The 23215-nt window shown below is 39.5% G+C and overlaps 1 long non-coding RNA gene across 2 annotated transcripts in view; it reads left to right on the forward strand.

Moving 5' to 3' along the window:
• Positions 1 to 23215, forward strand: part of LOC143418402 (uncharacterized) — an 89829-nt gene that overhangs the window by 28429 nt on the left and 38185 nt on the right. Inside the window, exon 3 of one of the 2 annotated variants that reach the window (XR_013098402.1) lies at positions 12086 to 12204. The exons of the other annotated variant lie outside the window; for it this stretch is intronic. This is a non-coding gene — a long non-coding RNA (uncharacterized LOC143418402). The remainder of the gene's footprint in view (positions 1 to 12085; positions 12205 to 23215) is intronic. 2 annotated transcript variants of the gene reach the window in all.

Here is a 23215-nt window from a genome sequence, read left to right on the forward strand (position 1 = left end):
TCTATTAGTCCTTGCTCTGATTGCCCTGTACTGTCTGCCTGAGGGCAACAGTTCGAACAGGGAGTGGCCAGGATGTGAGGTGTCTTTTATGATGTTTTGGGCCTTTTTAAAACAGTGGGCGTTGTGTAGAACTTCCAGTGTGGGGAGAGGGCAGCCAGTGATCTTTTGGGCGGTGTTAATGATCCCTTGGAGTGCTTTCCTCTGAGCCCCTGTGCAGCTAGTGTACCAGATGCATATGCAGTAAGTTAGAACACTCTCAATGGTGGCTCTGTAGAAGGACACCAGCAGTCTCTGTGTGATGTTATTCCTCCTGAGAATTCTCAGGAAGTACAGTCTCTGTTGGGCCTTTTTCAGCAGCTCGGAGGTGTTCACACTCCAGGAAAGGTTCTCCTCTATATTGACTCCCAGGAAGCGGAAGCTTGCCACCCTTTCTACACAGTCCCCATTTATGAATAGTGGTTGGATCTCTGCCTTTTTCCTTCTGAAGTCTATTATGAGTTCTTTGGTTTTTGAAGTGTTGAGGAGGAGGTTATTGGCCTTACACCATGACGTCAGCTGCTCCACCTCGTCTCTGTACGTAGACTCGTCTCCCTTGGAAATGAGCCCCACCACTGTGGTGTCATCTGCAAATTTCACAAAGATGTTGCTGTGGTGGCGAGGAGTGCAGTCGTGTGTGTAGAGAGAGTAGAGCAGTGGACTGAGCACACAGCCCTGGGGTGAGCCAGTGCTGAGACTCAGGGCTGAGGATGTGTGATGGCCAACTCTGACTCTCTGTCTACGGCCCGAGAGGAAGCTATTGATCCACATGCAGGTGCTGTATGGAAGCCCCAGGTCTTGTAGCTTGGCCACCAGTTTGTGTGGAAGGATGGTGTTAAAAGCTGAGCAGTAATCCACGAAGAGCATCCGCACATAGCTACCATGCTCTTCCAGGTGAGTTAATGCAGCATGGAGTGCTGTGGCTACAGCGTCTTCCGTGGATCGGTTTGCTCTGTAGGCAAACTGGTGTGGATCCAGGCTGCGGGGCAGGGCTGCTGTGATGTGTCTGCGGACCAGCTTCTCAAAGCATTTCATTACCACTGGGGTGAGTGCCACCGGTCTGTAGTCATTCAGGCCGGTGATGTGGGGCTTCTTAGGCAAGGGGACTATGGTGGAGGACTTCAGGCAGAGTGGGACAGTCGCCTGTGCGAGGGATTTGTTGAAAATCCTGGTGAAGATCCCAGCCAGCTGTCCTGCACAATCCCTCAATATTCGACCTGGCACACCATCAGGACCCGCCGCCTTCCTCGGGTTAACAGCCTGCAGCATGCGCCTCACCTCGTGCTCTTCCAGGGTGAGGGTGGTGCTGCTATGGGTGGCGTGTTGCTGCTGTGGCTCCAATACCTCCGGTACCCTGGTCTCAAAGCGGGCAAAGAAGATATTCAGCTCCTCTGCCAGCTCCAGGTCACCGTCCGCAGCTCCGAGATTGATCTTATAGTTGGTTAGGTGCTGGATGCCTTGCCACACCTGCCGGCTGGTATTACTCTTCAAATGGTCCTCGATCCTCCTCCTATAGTCCCCCTTTGCCTCTCTGATGCCTCTCTTCAGGTTGGATCGGGCTGTGGTGTAGTAATCCCTGTTGCCAGACCTGAACGCAATGTTCCTCTCCTTCAGCAGCTGCCTGACCTCCCGGGTCATCCAGGGCTTTTGGTTGGGATAAGCCCGGATCCGTTTGACTGCTGTAACAGTGTCTATGCAGTGTTTTATATAGCAGAGGACACCGTCTGTGAACATTTCCAAGTCCTGATGTTCAAAGATATCCCAGTTAGTCCTGTCAAAACAGTCCTGCAGCTGCTGAGAGGCACCCTCTGGCCATATGGTAATATTCTTTGTGATGGTAAGAGCAGTTTTCTTGAGGGGGGCATATGCAGGGATTAGAAACAGTGACAAGTGGTCAGACTGACCCAGATGTGGCAAAGGTCTGGCCCTGTAGCCCATTTTGATGTTGGAATAAACTTTGTCCAGAATCTTGTCACCCCTAGTGGCACACTTGACGTGCTGGTGGAATTTGGGGATTGCTCTTTTTAAGTCTGCGTGATTGAAGTCCCCTGCTACGATATGTACAGCGTCAGGGTAAGTGCTCTGTTTATTATTGATGTTTGTATGCAGGAGTGCGATCGCAGAGTTAGCATTAGCATCTGGTGGTATGTAAACAGCTGTTATTATGACAACGGTGAACTCCCTAGGTAGGTAGATGGGCCTGCATTTAACAGTCAGATATTCAATGTCCGGTGAACAGTGACGGTCTATTATCACTGTGTTGGTACACCAGCTGTTGTTCACATACATACAGAGCCCCCCTCCTTTGCGCTTCCTTTGTGCTTTTGGAAATCTGTTTTTCCTATTTCCGTTGTGTTTTGTGTGCTTTTGCAGCGTTTTTCTTATTGTTGGTGTTTTCTTAAGTTGCAGTCCGTTTGGCCTCTCAGGGCTACTGTAATTTTCTCTTAGACTACATCACTATAACTACTACTCTTTAGACAGCAGGTCTAATATCTGAAACATTAGATTTACTTTGTCATAATCTTCTTTCGGTCGGTGGCTTTAGAAGTCACCAAATGGGATCACATGCCTCCGCACCTAACCCTCTGCATATCCTCCTTCACTAAGTGCATGAATCGTCTCTGTGGTCTTTGTCTTTTTCTCCTGCCTGGCAGCGCCATATTCAACATCATTTGCTGGGGTTAAACTGGGTCAGAATGATCTGGAATAGCCTTCAGTTAATAAGTAATTAAATGTGATAGGTTGATACAGGTTACTCTTAAATTAGTTAATTTTGTGTGTGGGTGAGTGTGGGTGTGACTAAGTGAACGTGCGCTGCAGCTTGTCATTGCTTCCAGTGAGGGCATAGATATATTTGCTCAGTAATAAGAAAATAAAGATGTCCCACAGCTGCTAACGGATTCAGCTCATCTTTTCTCCTTCTCATCTTGTGATGTGTTTTTTGGTGTTAAAATATGAAGTGCCAGGTAATTTCAAAGCGTTCAATTTCAGCTCAACAACCAAACACCGAAACTGTCTGTGAGCTAAATGTATCGTTGCTGTATTTCCCAGGGAGAGAAAAATGGTAATGAAGAGAGGACAGGAGTGGAAGACCAGAGTGCCTCTCTAACTTTGTCTCCATACTGCTCGACCTGAGCTGTCCCTGTGATACACTGCTTTCTAATCTTCTCCATTCTGGTCACTTCCTATGAAAATTATCTTAACTTCAATTCTGCCACCTCCATCTTCACCTCCTTTTTGTCAGTGCCACTGTCTCCAAACCAGACATCATAGCAGGTCTCATTACCATCTTATAAATCTCTCCTTTCACTCTTAGTGCTGTCCTTCATTCACAGATACCTCCTGACACTCATCTCCACTCTTTTCCCACCTCTCTTGTGCACTGTCTGTTACTTTTAGATAACTGACCCTAGCTATTTTAACTCTCCCACCTTCACCACCTCACTGTTACACCTGCTTCCATGTCCATTTTCAACTTCTTTCCTTAGAACCTAAACATAGGTAAACCTGCTTAACTGAAGAGTGATCGATGTAATTGAAAGATCTAATTTGAGACAGAAGTCAAGATTCCAGTCCATTTAAATTGAATTGTAATTAATATTATTTCATAATAAAATCATATTTTTGAACATTTTATTAACTTTTTAAAAATAATTTTAAATAATGTATAGAATTAAAATACTTTTGAAATGTTTTTATCGTGATAATAGTAATAATAAGTTATAAATGTTTTATAACTTTTATTAACAATATAGAAAGAACAGATTTTTGCTATTTATTGTTATTAATAATTATATAATGCCAGACTCTTATTTTCATGTTGATAATGATGATGTGTTTGCTGGTTTGTTTGTTGTTGCTATCATAACATTTCTTCTTTATTTATTGATTTATTTATTATAAAGAGCTGATCAGCTGTTATAGCTAGAAAAGAACAAAGAGTTAAAATGATGAGAAATGGTCCTCTAATCTCATCTTAATGTGACATGAACTGTTGATCATTGAATTGTATGGTACGGGCACCCTGCATAGTTTCCTTGTCTTGCTTGGGTGTTGCACTGTGAGGATTTGGATGTTAATGCACTGGTAATACTTATTTGTCGATATTCAGTATTATATTACTGTAATACAACAGTTTCAATTTTTGTGTACTTTTAGGCACAATGTGGCACCATTGCTTAAACAGTATAGTCTTACTAAAGCTAGAATTTTGACATTCTTATATTTATAACATGTTTCTGAGCTTTGTGTCATCCTCCGCTGATCCCAATAAACATTTTCGACTTTACCGCAGCTTTTCAAATTAAAGTAAATCTTTGCAAAAACTGTGCAGAAAGCATGCTCAGCAAAAATATTATCTGTTTGCTCTGAATGTTGAATTGTTATCTTTTTGTTGATGGATGATGAGGAAATCTGTTTGCGACATAGTATTTAAATGCTATTCATATTTTCTTCATGATTATTGGTGTGAGAGCAGGCTGCTGCCTTAAGACAAAACTCTCACAGGGACTATCACAGTGTGATGGGTCTGACTGACTCCTCAGAGCTGAACCGTGGCTTTGCTCTGACAGGACCAAGAGAAATGGAGGAAGCAAGTTTCTGTGGCAGATGCTGGGCTGTCTCATATTGTCTCACATGGGACTTAACACATTTAGTACCCCATGGGGCTCAACAAAAAAAATAATGGCCTCTCTATAAAAACACAGGCGCATCCCTCAGCTGTTCGATAGGAAGCAGTTTTGTTTTTATTTTTTGTGTTTGGTATATTTTAAGACGGATCCCCGTCGTGCCCTCCTGGTGCCCCCTGAGGCTGACTGCACACCACAGATTGCTTTCTGCTGGCTCTCTGGATACTGTTAGACTGGAAGAGTCTGTGAGCAGTGCCTGTTCCAGCCTTTTCCACCCTGCCGTCTCTTCTCCCGCTTTATGGTGAAGCTGCCCTGACCAGCTGGTGGAGCTGGGTAGCTGCAGGCTGCCTTGGACTCCGATCAAGTATTGATGTCTGGCTTTTTGTGCTGGCTGACTCACCAAAGACGAGCTCTATGAGACAGAGAGAGAGAGAAGCATTCTGGAGAGGATGGTGGTTCAAAGGAAGTTTGCATAAAAATTAAAGAGCTAATTGCAGTGTCTTGTGCCAAGATTTCTTACATGCATATTTAAATAGAAACTTTTACCTAACTTATTGAAATACACCCAAGTCCGTGATATACTCGAACCATTCACTTACTTCAGATTTGATCTTCAATGTATTTGTAACATGCGTGACAAATTTTCTCTTTTTGAAAGATATACCAGCAGAAGAAAACTGCACGAAATCGCTTACTGTGTATGCCTGTGTTTACCCGCTAATATGTCCAGGCTCATCAGCGGCGGGTGCTTTGGCAAAGGAGTGTGCGAAAACTAATCATGGTTGCTGACCTTTTCGAGTTCCATCATGCTGTGCATGGATAATCTGTAGGCAGGCTGTTGTCAGTGTGCATGGGTCAGACGAGGAGGCTAAGGTTCCAGAACTGTTGGTTGTTGGTTTTCTTTACTAACAGTAACATAATAAACTTATAAAGCATAATTGTTTGTGTTAGTTTGCTCTCAGAAAAAGTAAATTAAAAAGACATAGTGATCCTATTTCAGAATACTGACCTTTAAAAAGTGCAGACTGAGCTAAATTGCAGCACTAATAATCCTGAAAAAAAGGTTATTTTTACAGAGTTCCCTCTGTGTTGACAAAAGATGTACATAAGAAACTTTTAAAACTCTTTAAATGTAATCCACATTACACTAGTGGTACACCATTGTGTTTACTGCCAAGTGGCAAACCATCGGGACTAAAAATGAAGCCAATGCAAAAGTGTCTACTCCTCCAATAGCCACGTCAGGCTGCCTCTAGAAGCAAGTTAATCCCCATAGGCTCACATGTTAAAGTGCAAAACTTAAACGATGAAACTACAGTAACATGTTTGCATCCCGGTTCAAAAAATGGTTATAGTCTGTAGCTTGCTTACCCTCTCATTACACCAATGTTTAATTCTTCCCTTTGGATTTGGCTTAAAGTTACTGACCTACGTGCAGTTGGTGCCTTTTGTAGAAGTTTTACTGCAGTTATCTATGATAACAGTCGTGGGAGATATGTGTTCCAGTTTTTGGTATTGCAGCAATTTATTAGTCTGTTACTTTGTGTTTTTGAGTAACAGACTATTAGTTATGTCACAGTAGCTAAATCCTGTATATACAGTTGACGGTTTCCAGTGAAGTCCAGAATGGACCAAACAAACATTGGCTCTAAAAGGGGGAAAAATGGAAAAGAATACAAATGGTTACAATTAGCAGTTTTACCTTTGTGCTGGTCCTTTTCATTACAGACTAAACTTTCATTCACAATGCAAAATATCTCCTTTTTTTGTGGAACCAAACTAGAGCTTTACAAACTGTTTAATGTTCTTCTGTTTGAAGTGAAACAGTGTTGCTGACTTAGTAGATTGATGAGTTGATGCTCGCTGGTTTGTATAGTTTGCTAATGACATCAAACCTAATGTACAAACTAATTCTCTTTAAATTTCTTCAAGCATTTTTGTTTTTGTGGTGTCTCCCCACTTTGCTCCTGTGATATTTTCAGCAAATAACTTGCCAAAACAAAAAGATAAAGAACGTTTCTAATTTTCTGTGGACAATGTAATTTAATATGATGTAATATATGATATTGTTGTCTCCTGAGCAACTATGCCATGCTGTTTTAAGTTGCTACCACAACTTTATATAATCTGAACTTTAAAAAAAAAAAAAGCCTACAGCTTACATAATCGAGCCATCATTCTGCCATTTTCATAACAATTAGTTTTGCTTTGTTTGTATAGAAATTAAAACACTGTCATTTTTTTTCACGTTTCTTTTTTCATTTTTTCTTTTCCCATATCTTTCACTTTCTTGTGCAGACTCCTGCATATGTTTACCTGTCTTTTTTCTTTAGTGTGATACAAGTTTCTGCATTTTATTGAGAAATGTTAACGTGTTTCACTCTGGCAGACCTATATTTACATCCTGCTTTGTATCTCCTCATGTCGTACTGATGGTGTTTTTGTACCTGCTGCAATTTAAATGGTTTCACTTTCGTCCCTTTCACCCCATTTGCTCAATTCTTCTACTACACCATATATTTTCTTTTCTGCCATCACTTGTGGAGTAGACACCCAGCTTCCTCAAGGAATCATTACACATTCTTTCAAGCTTGGCACAACAACAAAAAATAAAATCTCAGGCTTCTTTACAACCATCTAAACAGAATGAATTCATAGGTGTCTGCTCTTATACAAATGCCTCTTTGCAGTGTTTGATGTAAAAATTAAACTTATTGCAATTTCATAACATTCATGTCATTATAGTACAGTTAAATTGTTTAGAATATATTTGATTGCTGGAATCTACAACTTTTTTCTTTTTCATTAGTTCAAGGAAAAGTCTTTATCTGTAAAAACCACTAAAATCAGTGAGACTACACCTATACAGTCATATGAAAAATTACCAACTCGCAGACTGCTTCCACAGGGTTTAAGAGGTTAAGTCAGATACAACTTAACCTAATAATGAATAAGACTGACCACTTCTAACAGAAGTTTTTGTCATTTTACTGGTTTGGAGAACTGTTGTGTTTTAACTCAAACTAATTAAAACACTATTGCAGAACCTCGAGAGCTGAGCATAAACAAATGCTTTCAAATCTCAATGAGCAGAACAACGTTGTAAAGAGGGGGTCAAAATTTCTCTGTAATAAAGTAAGGGCCTGATAATGTCACACAGATCAATGTATTGTTGCTAAATGTGGTTCGACAAGCTACTGAGTCAGGTGGTGTACTGACTGCATCAGTTTTAAAGATTTATTGGTTTCTTTTCTCATTTAATATTATCCTTACTGAGTCAACACACATATAGACAGGATTATTTTTATAGACGCAAGGGTGAAAAGGTAATGTGTTTGTGGTGTCCGATATCAGCCTGCTTTTGTATAATTTCTTTAGGGAAGTAACCAGATGATATTGTGCGTGTATCGCCTCCTCATGTCAGTGATGAATCAACTTGAGATGCAGACGGGACACATGCTATGTTTTGCGGTAAAAACATAAATCACTGTATCATATTCTCAGCTCAGAGACCACAAATGTGTGTATTACTTGAAGGCTACACTGAGGGTTTAAATGCCTTTTAGTTCCTGTCTGTTACCTGGAAAGTAGAAGTGCACCTCTGCCACACACAGACACAGGATGGATGAAAAGTGTGTGCTCGAACTTGAAAAGTGAAAGCCTTTTACTTCAGTCTTCATTGCAACATTTATTTGAAATATTTATTTCCAAATGTGATGAATCTATATGAAATTGTCTTAATATATGAAGGCTGCAAAACAGTTTTTGATGTTAGTAATAAGCTGTACTGTGGTTAGCTGGATGAACTCAAACTAGCGACCTTTTACTTAACTTGAAGTGAAGCGAAAAAGTGGTACTGTACTTGAAGTGGTACTGTAAGCTGGATTTTGTTATTTTAAGAAGAGGCTTAGGGTAGCTAATGTACTTTAGGCCCGCTGGCCTGAGCTTCACATTTACCACATACCATCTTCATAGCTTTGAAATGTGTCCCAAAATGTTCCTTCACTTTGTTACATCATCAGAGAGTAAAAACTCTTTGTGAGCATCTTACAGACATTTCCAACATTTCCTATTTCACCTTTACTGTAGGCACTGTCTTAGTTTATGAGCATCCACAAAAGCTCGAGTTTTCTTTGATGGGCCGAATATTGTTTCATTGAAATCCGCAGATGAAACATGTCTGCCTTTGGTAATGTTTATGCTAATACAGGATGAGCTGCAACTGTACTTGACACTTTCTAAATCTTGAAGTCTACATTAAAACCCTTCCACGTGGCTGCTTTTTTTTTTTTAAACAAAAAGATGGGACAAATCATCCCCTTTGTGCTTTAGGTGGTGACTCACACTGTGAAAAGTGATCAAAAAAAGGTTCAACCAGGAACGAAGACACAGAGAGGCAGACACTTCTGCGTCAGATAGATTTCGGGAATTCTCTGTGAGGCTTTTATGTTGTTTAAACTCCATGCTGGGTGTAAATTTTCCACTACTGCTGCACAAATAATCCCCAGGGTTGCAATAATTAAACCAGCAGGGGGGAGTGAAAGAGGATCAGTGTTTCCTATGTGGCAACAGAAGCATCCCCTCTGTTGTCAGACTGGCTGACCACAGCAGTCAGGAGCTTATTGACAACATTTATGGCTTCACGTTACTTAGTGCTGTGCAAAAGGCATCTTGTTATTGTGTAGTTTTACGTGTAATTTCTAAGAAACACTTCAGTTGTGTACATGTAATGTGTGCACCTGTTTGTGATCAGGTTATTGGAGGTTATATTTGAATTAAAGAATCATTCTGTGTTTCCAAACAGACCGAGAATGTGAAATCTCTGCATTATTATTGTAAGCATAACAATGTAGAATATTTGAGTTTGATGAAATGGTGCCATCACATGAATAATTCATGGTGAAAACATATTATTTCAGTAAAAAGATAAATCAGTATGTGTACACGCTGATATAGAATCTGCATTTACTGCTGCCATCACTGTAGAATAAGGTGATTCTAAGATGATAGTATCCTGCAAGCTGAAAATACTCACTGATGAGCTTCACCTTATACAGGCACCCTGTAAGGGTACACAATTCTGGGAAAAATATGTATATTAAAATAGCTTCATCAATGTTTTGAGAGAAGAAAAATACCTTAAAATGTTTGTTAGACCTTAAGGATAAACAGGGTGCGAATCAGTGAATGTAGCATTGCTGTTTGTCTGCAGGAAAACTCTGTGTAGTTATTGTGAACTAATGAGTAAATAGAGGCATTTGTTTGAATTGTAAAAAAAAATAATAGATCACTCGAGTTTCTGTCCAGCCAATCAACTATACCACTTTACTCGGTACGCCATGCTTTAAAAGGGTTGAGCCCTCTTTTGCCTTTGTTTTAGCCTCAGGCTTCTGCTTCGATGGGTTGTGCATGTTTTGGCTTTAACGAGTGATGATTTGAGATACTGTTGCCTTGCTATTGGCTCGAAGTAGTCGGACTATTCTCCTCTGACCTCTGGCATCATCTTGTTTGCAAGTGGTCAATATATACACACTTATTTATTTATTTTAGCTTTGTTTTTGGAGCTGGCAGCTACTCAAATGTCAGGATCTTGATTTCTGTCTGCTTTCCATTTACAGTTCGAGTAGCACTGAGAGATTGGATTTGAGCAGATTTTGGTTGCATGCATGAAAAGTCCTGAAGCCAATTTTGAAAAATTCAGCTATTGTCTGATGGATTTTGTTTTGTTTTTTAATATTTACCTGCATCAGTTGCTGGCAGTGGAAACGGGAAGTTTTTTGTCTGGATGTTTTCACTGTCTATGCCACAGACCTTGAAAAATTGGTTATTAGCCCACAATGCTAAATACACACACATATGCAGACACATACTCAGATTTCTGAGCTTTTCTGGTTTAAAAACCACCATTGCAGACAAAAACAAGTAAATGAAAGCTCTGTAGGTGTGAACTAAAATGGTAACATTACAGCAGTGAAAGGTGATGTATATAGATAGATATCTCTATCTGTCTGTCTGTCTGGCTTTGCATGAATGATTCAAGGTTTCTGAGGCATTATATAAAGGCATAGTATATATTTCAAGGTTTTCCCTCTGTATTTCTCTTCATCCCACTTGGCATGGCTGTCAGTAAAAGTAAATTCTTCCCATTTATCCTGAAGTTTGCCAGACCTTTAACTTCACAGAGAATAAAGAGTAAATAGCATGTGGTTGAAGCTATCCTTTAAATATAAACTGCACCTGAACTTTGTTTTTGAATATGGCTTATATGCAGCCAGGTAATGCTAATCAGATTAATTTGATTAATTGATTATCAGCAAGTGTGACCACTGCTATGAAAGCAAATGTTTGGGCATTATTCCGGTCTGCATCACTGAGGTATGTTAACACAATGCCACTGTCGTAAATGTTCAAGACAGAAAAAATTGAACACATTTATAGATGTTTGGAAGGTTTACCAGGAATATGGTAGCCTGGGTCATGCATAATTTATGGTTCTGTGATTATGTCTGTTTGCTTGTCTATTTCCTGGTGGATTTCATGCAGAGAGAGGTTTTCATTCAACACAAATATGCTCCTGTGCAGTCCTAGAAAATCCCAACTGCACGTTGCTGGATGTGGATAATGCCGCGTGTCAGCTGAATGCTTGACAAGTGAGCGGGAACAGAGAAGGGAGTAGCAGCAGAATTTACCAGGATTTGAAAAATACCACATGAAAAGTACAGAGTGGCTTCAGTGGACACTTCATTCTGTTTCACTGGAGCTCTTTGCATGTTATAACTCCGCTCTCATCCGCAGCTTTCTGATGAACCAATAACAACACAAACAAGAGTATCCCACAGATCAGTTGTCTCACACTCTTTATATACTGCCACTATCAAGAACACGCTCTCCTTGCAGTGTTGCATTCTAACAAATCGCAAGACTTCTGGACCAGAGGAGACCAAAGTTGAGGTGCTTGGTTATAATGCTTAGTAACGTGTATGGAAAACCCAAAGAAAGCATATCAGCACAAGGTGCTACAATTGCCCAGTCAAAGTCCAGAACTCACATTAATTAAAATGCTATTGCAGAACCTCAAAGAGCCAAGCATAAACAAATACTCTCAAATCTCAATGAACAGAGCAACGTTGTAAAAAGAGGGGTCAAAATTCCTCTGTAATGGGAAAAGAATCAAGGTGCTGCGATGACCCAATCAGCCCGATTGAAGTGCTGAGAGATCTGAGCATAAACAAATGCCTGCAAACCTCATTGAACTGAAGTAACATTGTACAGACGAGTGAGTCGAAATTCCTCCACAGTATTGTGAGAGACTGATAAAGCCATTTTTACAAAGTTGTGTGTGACTAGTCATATTTTGACCATCATAATAGCCCTGGGGCAGACCCAAGACATGCTGAAGAGATTATCTCTTTGTTGGCCAGGAAAGGCTGAGGAGTTGGCCGGGGAAAGAAAAGTCTGGGCTTTTCGGCTTAGGTTGCTGCCCCCTCGACCTGGCCCCGGATAAGCAGAAAAGGATGGATGAATGGATGGTCATATTTACGTGAGTGTGACTGTACCTGTGGTACTGCACAGGTACAAGAACCGTAAATTGGAATTTGTCACAGGTTGTAACAGAGTGCTTAGTCATGTGTAGAGATGAACTGTTGTAATCTGCTACCTGTACTGTAATGCTTGTGTTACTGTTTTATATGCTGCTTTAATTGATATTCGGCAGAAAGAAACTGTGTAAAATAACTTAAAGTTTGTGTTTTCTAATCATTTTATTTCAAATTGTTATTCAGTCCATCTGAGAGTGTGTGTATATGATCCCATTTTATCTTGGCAAAAAGGGGCTTTTTAATCAGACAACAGATATTATTTAGAAAAGCTTTATGTTGAGAAAACTATCCCAGTTTAAGATTTCAGTTGCTTACGATAAATCCAAAGAAGCACAATACAGGGCTACTTTGACTGCTAAGGCTGAATACTTTTGAAGATTTTTGGTACAGATCACATGTATATTAACACATTATCCACTTGAAAATGGAAAAGAAAGCTGTAGATAATAAATTTAACCCTAAATTTCCAAAGTATCATCTGCAGACAGAGAAGCATAAAGGAGGACATTTACCATAGCCGGCAGTTATTTAGCTCAAACTAAAATTGGTGGATTTATGAAACTGCCATCTGTGTTGACTGTTTGTACCTGGTCAGCAGAGCTAGGATAAGTGAAAAGCTGACAACCAGAAATTTCCTAAACTGAAAATGAAATGGGCTTGCCATCAATGCCTTCTGTGAATTTCTCACACAGAAAGCTTGCTAGAACATAAAATCTGCAGTAGATCCTCTGAGTCACATGATTTATTCATGTCATTTTGCTGTCAATTTTGCAGACTCTGGTATGACTCACAGGACTTCAGATGTTGGGGCAAAATCTTGTCATGCAAAGAGGAAACACAAATAGAGGCTTTAATCACAGAGCCTTGAGCATATACACTACACACAGATACACACTTCACTGTAGCCTCAAAAGGTGTTATGATGCAGAAGAAGGCTACAAATGAGTGACTTTGTGATTTGTAAAAGTCAACAGACTCCGACGGGGAGGTGACAGAGCTCTCCTTCTAAATCTGGGCCCCCATTAACCCGCTTGGCTGTGACTTCCAGTCTCCTTCGCTGCCATTCTGTGTGACTCCAAGGCTAGTGGGATGCCCAGACAGGGCTCGTGATGAGTGGGGCTGACAGTGGGCCAGCCCCAGCATGTTATCCAACATCCGGCTTGTTTTCCTCCATCTCCCTCTCTTCTTACCTCCCTCCGGTTCTGCATCTAACTACTGAATCACAGATGAACATCAGCTGATGGAAGCAGACAGCCTGTCTGACTGCCTGCATGTGGACGTACTAAATGTCCTGACTTTTACATACTAATGCAGAGGTCAGGGATCATGAGTGCTGCAACACGTGACTATTAGAAAGAGAAAGGATGTGCTAGCATGCATGTGTATGTCGTTAATCTACATTCAGTATATACAGACTGTTCTGGAGAAAATTTGTTTACCTCTTGCGATTTTCTCTATTTCTGCATCAGTATGACTGAAATCATCATATGATTTTTACACAAATTCAAAAAAGTAATATAGGAAAACCCAATTAAACAATAATTTAACACTGTTATCCATTTATTGAAGAAAAGGTCCAATGTTGTCTATTTATGAGGTCAGAAAGTATGTAAACCTTTGCTTTATATATCTTGTGTAACCCACTTGCAGCAGTCATAATGGCAGTCAAACATTTTCATTTAATAGTGATTAGTACTGCACACTGGCTTGGAAAAATTATTACGTATATCAGTGTTCAGAACATCTTCAGTTCCAGGATTTTGTTTGTTTGGTTTGTTTCAAAGCATCATTTTTTTCTTCTGTAACTATTTTTAATGGTTTAGTGGGGGAAGTTGTGTTTCTGCATGACCCATGTTCTTTTTAGAGGCAGATAACAGAAGTATGTATGACATTTTCCTTCAGAATTTCATTTAAACCCCCATTGCTCCATCAGTAGAGTGACAAATCTTCCTTGGCCAGATGCAGTGGAACGGGGCCGGCCCACGACTCTCCCATAGCCAGGTTTCACAGATGGAATAAGGCTCTGATGCTGGAATGCAGCGTTTTCTTTTTCCAAACAGAACACTTCTCATTTTAACCAGAAATTTCTAATTTGGTCTCTGATATGTTTGCAAAACATTGTTGAACAGCCCTCTGACTTCTTCATGCAATGTTTAAGCCTCACTAGCCACTTCATCAAGTACTGTCTCATCAGCCAATCATATGTCAGCAACTCAATGCAAACCATGTAGACATAATTACAAAGACCTGATAAAATTCGAACCATGCATCAGAATGGAGAAGCGAGGTGATGTCAGTGATTTTAAGTGTGGCTTCATTGTTAGTCCCAGACAAGCTCGTCTCATTATTTCAGAAACTGCTGGTCTGCTGGGATTTTCCCACACAGCCATCTCTAGGGTTTAAAGAGAAAAGGAGAAAATATCCTGTGAGCAACAGCTTTCTATGTTTATATTCATTCCCTGGATGAGGAGCATGTAGTTATTCATAGGTTACAGTATGTCACATCTTTACTTGGAAGGCAAAAAAAGACTTCTTTAGCCTGATAGGTTTCTGGGAGAAAATATCCTGTTGGTCCCGTTGACAACTTAATATAAGAGGAAGGCAACACTTGAATAACCACTCATTACAACTAAGATATGCAGAAGAGCATCTCTAAATGGACAAAATGTTAAACAACAGCAGGAGACCACACAGAGTGCCACTATTACAGAGTACTGCTATTAACAGGAAGATGAGGCTACAGTTGACACAAACTTCGAATGGGTCAGAGTCTGGTATAAACAACAAGAAAGCATGGATATATCCTGCCTTGTATCAATGGTTCAAGCTGGTGGTGCTGGTGTAATGGTGTGTGATATTTCCTCACGACACTTTGGGCCCCTCGGTACCAAGTGATTGTTCGAATCCAGACTCTTTAGACATGTTTAAAGAAAGAGAAAAATAATGTTCTTTACTTTTTCTAAAGACCTGTTTGTGTTCTTTAAATTGAAATTTGTAGATTTTTTTTCCTGTTTTGAATAAAACCTTGTTTTTGTTTTTATCCTTGTAGAGCTCCAAATCTCTTTATTCATCATATGAAACCTTCACCCTTAATTAAACTCTATGGATGAGGTGAAGCTTCACATTCATAGCAATGATGGTAGGCAATTATAGGATGCCATCAAGAGCTCCTATGCTGTGCACTTTTTCTTTCCTTTCTTCCGTACGTCCTTGTGCAATCTGAAAGAGCAGCTTCAGTTTCAGCACTCAGGTGTATCAGAAAATGATTTGCTAAATGAACAAGTTGAATGTGCATGCTCGAACACCGAAGGAATGGTAGAAGAGAAAACGCATGTGCAGACGGGCAGAGAGGCGTCATGCGGAGAAGAAAATCTAATACGTGATGTGGAGTGACACGTTGCTTTTATGTCGCAGTGCTGTAGTGGCAGCACCCAGCGGTGAGCCTGACACCCTGCTGAACATGAGACGTTTGGTTTAAGAAACTGAAACTGGGCTGAGAGAGGGAGATGAACAGGGCCTGTCACCAACATCATCATCATTATCATCATCTGGGCCAAAAGTACTAAACACTTATCTTCTTTTGTTATCTTGTTTTAAAACATGTTTTTTTTTTTTTGTTTTTGAAGGCCGTCAAATGCTATCATGTCAAATGCTGCCCATCTTTTTTTCTTATATACTACAGATGTGTTGCACATCATGGTATTCAACCAAACCAAAAAATGTAGTTAAGTTTATTCAAATTCCGTAGTTTTATATTAAATTGTTGAGGGGCAAATATAGAATGAGTTTTCTATTCCTTCCCTGGATGAATTTTTCAAGAGCATGCAGGGTTTTGTTTTTTTTATTATTATAGTTTACATTATGTCACATTATTTTACAGATGCGGAAGGCGAAAGAAGACCTTTTTTCTTCAGCCTGACAGCTACAGTGGGGAAAATAATTATTTAAACTCCTGCTGAAATTGTATGTTGGCTCACTTACAAAGAAATGAACAGTCTCTAATTTTATGGTAGTTGAACTTTAATGAAGGGAGACAGAATATAAATCAAAAACGCATTGCGTGAAATTTATCAATTGGTTTGCATGTCGCTAAGTGAAATGAGTATTTGATCCCCAAGTAAAACATGACTTGGTACTTAGTGCTGTGCTGCCAACAAGGGTTTCTCTAAGGTTTCCAAATATCTAAATTCTTTAGGTTTCTAGGCTGCTGCTTGGCAACTTAAAGCTTCAGGTCTCTCAGCTGATGTTCTGTAATACTGAGGTCCAGAGACAGTCTAGGCCACTCCATGATGTTTTATATTTCTCTATTAAAATGAAAATCTGGCTATTCCTTCCTTTTTTTTGAGCCAGTTTAGCAGCGGATCAAATAATTATTTCCAGCCAATGTATTTTTTAAAATCCGATTTCTATAGTCAAAATGCCTGATAGTTGTGTTGAACAAATGTTTAGCCACTCCGTTTACACCTGCAAACACATTTATTTTTTATTTATTTATTTTTGTTTTGGTAATCTTGCCTTAATCGCAGCAATCTGTTCTTCTCATTGACATTTCATATAAGTTTGAGTAAGATTTATTACGTCTAACCTATAAGAACTATTGCTGTTTGTCACTATTGCTCGAGAACACTGATCTCAGTGATCCTGAAAATGACCAGCAATGGCTCAATGCCACCACTTGCTTTTACTTTGACAGTGAAGAATTTCTTGCCCTTCTAAACCATGGTCATCAAAAATATATTCAGCTGTCTGAGCTTTTGTACACTTTCATCCTGCTTGCAGTATAAGGTGAGGTATTCTTTTCAAAATATGTGTAAACATTGCCAAAGTCGAGCCCTGTCATGGTTGTGATGCAGATCTTTTGTCCTCTGGGGCTCTCAGATCATCTGCTGCCTTCTCACCTTATCCTTATCTCCTTTTCTGTCCCACCAGTCCTCTTCATGTCCTCATCCATGAATGATTTCTGAAGTCTTCTGCTTTCCCTCTGACCTAGCGGCTTTATATTCAACATCCTTTGTCCTTATATTGACTATCCTATATACATGTCAAAACAACCATAAAAATTCTTGACTTGAGTTCTCTATCTGAAATACTCATTTCTAATTATGTCTATCTTGGTTGCTACCAGTGAAGCTCTTAGCATCTTCAGTTCTTCCACCCCCAGCTCAGTTTTCAGACTTTTTGTTAATGCTACCATCTCTAAACTATACATTGAAGCAGGTCTCACTTGCTTCTTTTTCTGCCACAAATTACCTCTGACAATCTCGAGCCACGTCACTCTGCCTTCACTCTCTCCTTCACCTCTTTTGTACACTGTCCACTGGTTTGCTGTTGACCCCAGGTATTTAAAGCCATCTACCTTCACTACCTCAACTCCTTGCCCCTTCATTGTAACACCCATTTACTGACTTTCATTAGGTTTCTCTCCAGAGCATACCTCCACCTCTCCAGGTTCTCTTCTACCTGCTCCCTTCTCTAGCTACAGCTCACACTGTCATCTGCAAACATCATTGTCCACGGTCACTTCCGGCTCTGGCTAACCTTCCCTGTCAACCACTCCATCGCCATTACAAACAAAAAGGGACTGAGAACCACTCCCTGATGTAATCCCATCGACAGTTTAAAATGGTGTAATAACTTAATTCACTATCTAATTTTAATGTTGAAAGTATGGATATCTATACCAAAAGGGCTTGCTTCTCAGATTAAGTAGAGATTATAAGTTTAGACCTTTTTATATGACTGCTTGCTTTTAAAAATATTCAACATATCCTCAGTTGCCACTTTTAATTCTGAGTTCAAAACTGCCTTAATTATGTGGTGCGTTAAATTTAACAAGGTTCTGAAACACTACTCAGACATTTTTGATTATACTGACACAATGGCATCACGCAGTTGCTATCGAATTGTTGGCTCCACATCTATGAGGCAAATCTCGGATTCCATCGCATCCCAAAGGTGATCCGTTGGCTTGAGGTCTAGTGACTGTGGAGGCTATTTGATTACAGTGCACTCCCTGTCATGTTTGAGATGATTTCAGCTTTGTGAAATGGAAGCAGCCATCACAAGCTGAGCAAACGGTGGATATAAAGGTCAGCAACATTGCTCAGGCAGGGTGTGGTTTTTAAGCAATGCACAATTGGTAGTTTTCTATTCAGTTTTATTTATAACGCCAAAACCCCAACTATGATACAACCCTTTATGATGAAGCATTTGGCGACAGTCGGAAGGAAAACAGATTGAAACTGCTCACAGAACTGGGCTCAGGGAGGACCAGCCGTTTGCCATGACAGGTTGGGGGGTGAGACGAAAAAAAGAAGAGAGCCAGAGTTTAATACTAACTAATGATTAGATGTAAAGTGGTGTCTGAACACAAAGTGAAAAGGGATGAATGAAGAAAAAACAGTGCATTGCAAGAAGCTAATAACTAATAAATTAATTGCTAATAATTAGTACTGAATTACACTCAATGTTTGATGCCCCCCACTGCACAGTAGATTTACCTTATTCTTGATTTGAAGACAGAAATCAATTTTTGTTTTGTTTGGCTGAGAATATTAAGGATAATAGCTAGCATTAGTTTCAATCTAAGCAGTAAAAGTTGGAATGGCATCAAAAATTGACAGCCGCTTTTTTAAATGCTCCAGCTGTCACTGTGACGATGGCAGGAAGTGTTATTTAAAATGAAATTTTCTCTGAAACCGCAAATCTGGCAGATCGTTTGTCACGTGGTTTTAACTATGAGGCCCAGTCGTCTGAGGGGAACGCCGAAGGTCAGTGCTTTCTGATTTTTTTTTTAGTCTGAGTGCTTTTGTGATCTATTTTCAGTAATTCCATTTTTTCCTAAGTGCACATCCAGTGTCTGTCTCTCCTTCTTCACTAAGAGGGTCCCCCGCTGTGAGTTCACCGCTGATCAATTTAATTACCAAAACAGTCTTATATGAAAAGGTCAGGATGTGGAAAAATTGAAATCCAAATATGCTTATCCTCTTTTATTTAATAGAATAGATACATTAACTACAAAAATTAAGTTGTTTACATTTTCTGTCATCATTATGTTTTACTTTGTCCTACCTGTACATGTAAAGTCGTGCTTTCTAACAGTAGACTCTTATGGCAGCCCATGTATGTCAACAGATGCTCAGTTTCTCCTGCATGGCCACTGACTAGAAAAATCACCTGTCAGAGCAATTCATGGTGCTGCCTTTCAGGCCGATGGCTCGCTGTTATCGTGTGGTAATTAGAAATGACAGCTGTCACAGATTTTTCCATGTGCTGGTATCTGGTTTTTGTGCTTGTCAGCTACTTCTGCGAAATACAGACACATGTTAAATGCTCAGCCTGATGATTTGTAATTTGCTTTGGCTTCTAGGTTGCTTTTAGTGCTTACAGGACCTGCTTGAGTGTAAATCCTGTAAGCCATACTGACTTTATTAAAAAAAAAAAACCACACACAGCAGCTTCTATAAGAAGAGTTAGTTGTTTCTGACATGTGTCACATGACTGGGATTGCCTGTAAATTGTTTCATATAACAGAAAATGTTCCTCTGTTCTGTTTGCTCTTCATATTCCAAAGGAGAAGCAGTTAATCAATGGATGATGTATTAGAGAGCATTATGTCTGATGATGTTGGTAGGGCTGCGAGATGAGATGTGACCTCCACAGTAATAGTTTAGGCGATCAACTTCGCACTGTTTCTGAAGCTGTTTTGGAGAGCAGATTCATGGTTCAGGGGTATGTGATGGGGCTTGGTGACCCAGACACAATTGCTGGTGTAGTCCACGCATAAAGAACCCAGTGTAATACCAAAAAACTGCAAACCTGGGTTATTGTTCCAGTGTGGGCATTTTATTAAACCCATCATCATGCAGTTTTACTTGAGCTCCTTTTTTGAGAAACATTTTGCTTTTTGTGTTTTCTAAATTCTTTGAAAATCTCCTCTTGAAGGTAAGATGGAAGAAAAGAGATCATGTGTTTCTTTTTTGTTCTTCTTGTCTTGCTTAAAATATTAAATATGCTAATGAGGCATTGGGTGTGTAACAAAATTTCAGTGCTGCATAAAGTCGGCATCAAAATTCCTTCCTCATACCTACATAAACCAATTCAGCTTGTCTTTAAAAATATCTTTTAAATATATGCAATGTAAAAGGAATCTTGACATTACCAATTATTTTGTGTTTTGCTAGTTTTCAGGAATTTTATGTTTAAACAGATCAGTATGTCACTGTTTGATTACATTTGCATTAATTTGTTAAATATCTAATAGACGAAGTAGAGTTGAATTACCAAATAAGCATAATTCAGATTTAAGTAAAATTTCTTTCCGGTAGCTTAATGAAGATTTGCTGTGGAAGCAAAATATTACAAACTCTCAGTGCATGGAAAATAAAATTGCCTGTGGTGCGTCGTCTTAACGGTGTGTGGCTTTTGACGGTCTCTCCTGGAACTCATTCACACACAAAACCCCAACAATGGCTATGTATAGACTAGAAAAAAGACAGCCAGAGGCTGTGTAAAGTGGGTGTAAATTTTGGCTGGCCTTTTTAAAAAGCTGTAGTAATTGTGGGCTTTAACCCTTTCCAAATTCAGACATAGGAGACGTGTGGGAGGACATAGTTTTCACATGCTGCTCAACAAGGCTGCGTACTGTTTAAAAACCTTCATCTTTTATGCTTATTTTCTGTTCCCAATGCATTGATTGTAACCAAAAGTAATTATTTTGCACATCAGGTTGTTAAACTCCACTTTTATTTAATAGTTCTACTTGCTTGCTAAAAGGCACCTCATAGCACAAAATACAAAACTGGAGCGTAGTCATGCAGGGATAGAAAAGGGCCTTCCACAAACTGTTTCCACAAATTTGAAAGTATTTAATTGTCACAAAGATCTTGCAATATGAATCTTAAGTGGAACAAAGAGGCCGACTCCATAACATTTCCCATGCCACCAAATTTTATAGTCATCACAGTGCAGTCATATATTTGCTAAACTCACTTGTCTATCAGACAGCATTTTGTCACACCACAGAACAGATTTCCATGACTTCAGAGTCCAGTGGTGGTATGTTTTTCACCTCTCCATCTGATGTTTGGTATTGTACTTTGATGTAATAGAAGCAGTTGCTCTTTCTTGTGTTGTTGTAGCATTATGATACATAGCCAAACAGCACCATTATCAGAACTTGCTCCACCCCTACTGTATACTTATGTGCTCCCTGACGAGGTATACACTTTAATTAATTATAATGAGCAAACTCTGGTACCAAATTGTTGAATTATGCCACAAGATAATGCTGTTTCTCTTAATTGCATTTTGAAGTACACAGTCCCTCATTGCCTATAAAATTTTAGCATGTTGTTTAACCCTACTTGATAGTATGTGATGGAGTCTGTTTCCAAAGTTTGGCCATATGACACTGTTAACATCACCAATCACATTTTCTTCATACGTGTTTGGTTGTGTTGAAATCTCCCAATTCTTTGAATCTTTGGGCTGAAGGAAGGACAATACTCGGTGTATTTATGCTCAATCACCAATCATTTATTTCCATACAATTCAACACTTAAGAGCATAAGGACCATCATGATGGGGAGACATGCCTGAAGAGGGTCACAGCAAGTCTCAAAATGGTGACGGGTTGCTCAGCTTTTTATAGTCTCTAGTGGCCCCCATCTAGTCGTAAAAGCCAAAACATCACATTCTTTCTCTGTTACAGCGCCTAAGTTATGACCTCGGCAGTTGTTTCTCTGCTTTCTGTAAGGTGGGGGTATGGAATGTGGTCTGTCTATCTCCCCTGTCTTAGACACAGAGTCTCCTTCTCTTCATGATTCAACAATAGAACATGTCAAGAAAACAGTGTAACACATTCCCAGCAGATCAAGGATACAGAGTGATGCACATTTATCTAATGAACTAATATGTGAATATGTTCTGTTAACTCAAAAGTATAATGAGAACTAAACTACATACAGCTCACACACTCTATATTAAAGGGTATAATATGATCTACAGCAGTATTCTAATTCAACTACTTTGATTACATATATAAGGTAACATATGATAACAGAATAATATCACAGTTGGTATGCAGAGCTGTAGCTGGGATTTACATATATAGATCTAAATTGACTGGTAAACAAAATGCTTTACTAAAATTTAAAGTTTTATGCACCTATATATATTTACACATCGATAATAAGTCCGTTTAACGTTTAATTTTATTCACTTACTTTCCGGTCATATGGAACAAAATTTGATCTATTTTCTTTCTGAGCATCAACTGACTGTTGCAGTCCTTGAACACACATCAGATTTTCTTGTGTGTAACTGAGGATCTATTCATGCTGTCAACAGTGCCCGGAGAGTCGGGGGTTGCGTGCGCACTGCATGGGCTTGGATGGTCTTTTTGATCATGTTTTTCTGAGCCACGCTGTGGTGCGCTGTGAACAAAGACAGAAGGTTACGTGAGCAGCCAAATTGTTGGTGAACATTCAGGGTGAAATTATGTTTACTTTTCTCTGTAGAGATGGTTGAATCAGTCATCACATCAGAACAATCTAGATTGAATGAGATAGGTTGGCTGACACAGAAATTGCTTCCAAATTACCTTTGCAGTGACGAACAAGTTATCTGAAAACGATAAAACAATTATTCTTTACATATTGTTCAGTCAAAAAAGTAGTTATTTTAACTTATTATGTATTATCAAAGGTGATTCACATGTTTAGAATGAAAAACATTGTGTGTTAGAAGCAAGCAGCCCTATTTGACCATTAAGGAGCAGCAAACTTGATGGTCCAGCTGCTGCTTGACCAAAGAGCTCCTCAGGGGTCCCAGGTTACGCAACCTTTAACCCTTTAGACCCTAGGCTACTGATTGAAATATTGATGTAGGAGGAAAAATGCAGAAATGTATTCACTAAAAGCTACAAAACTGTAAGGTCAAAATGATCAACCT

This window comes from Maylandia zebra, linkage group LG4 (assembly GCF_041146795.1).
Source record: "Maylandia zebra isolate NMK-2024a linkage group LG4, Mzebra_GT3a, whole genome shotgun sequence".
NCBI classification, from domain to species: domain Eukaryota; kingdom Metazoa; phylum Chordata; class Actinopteri; order Cichliformes; family Cichlidae; genus Maylandia; species Maylandia zebra.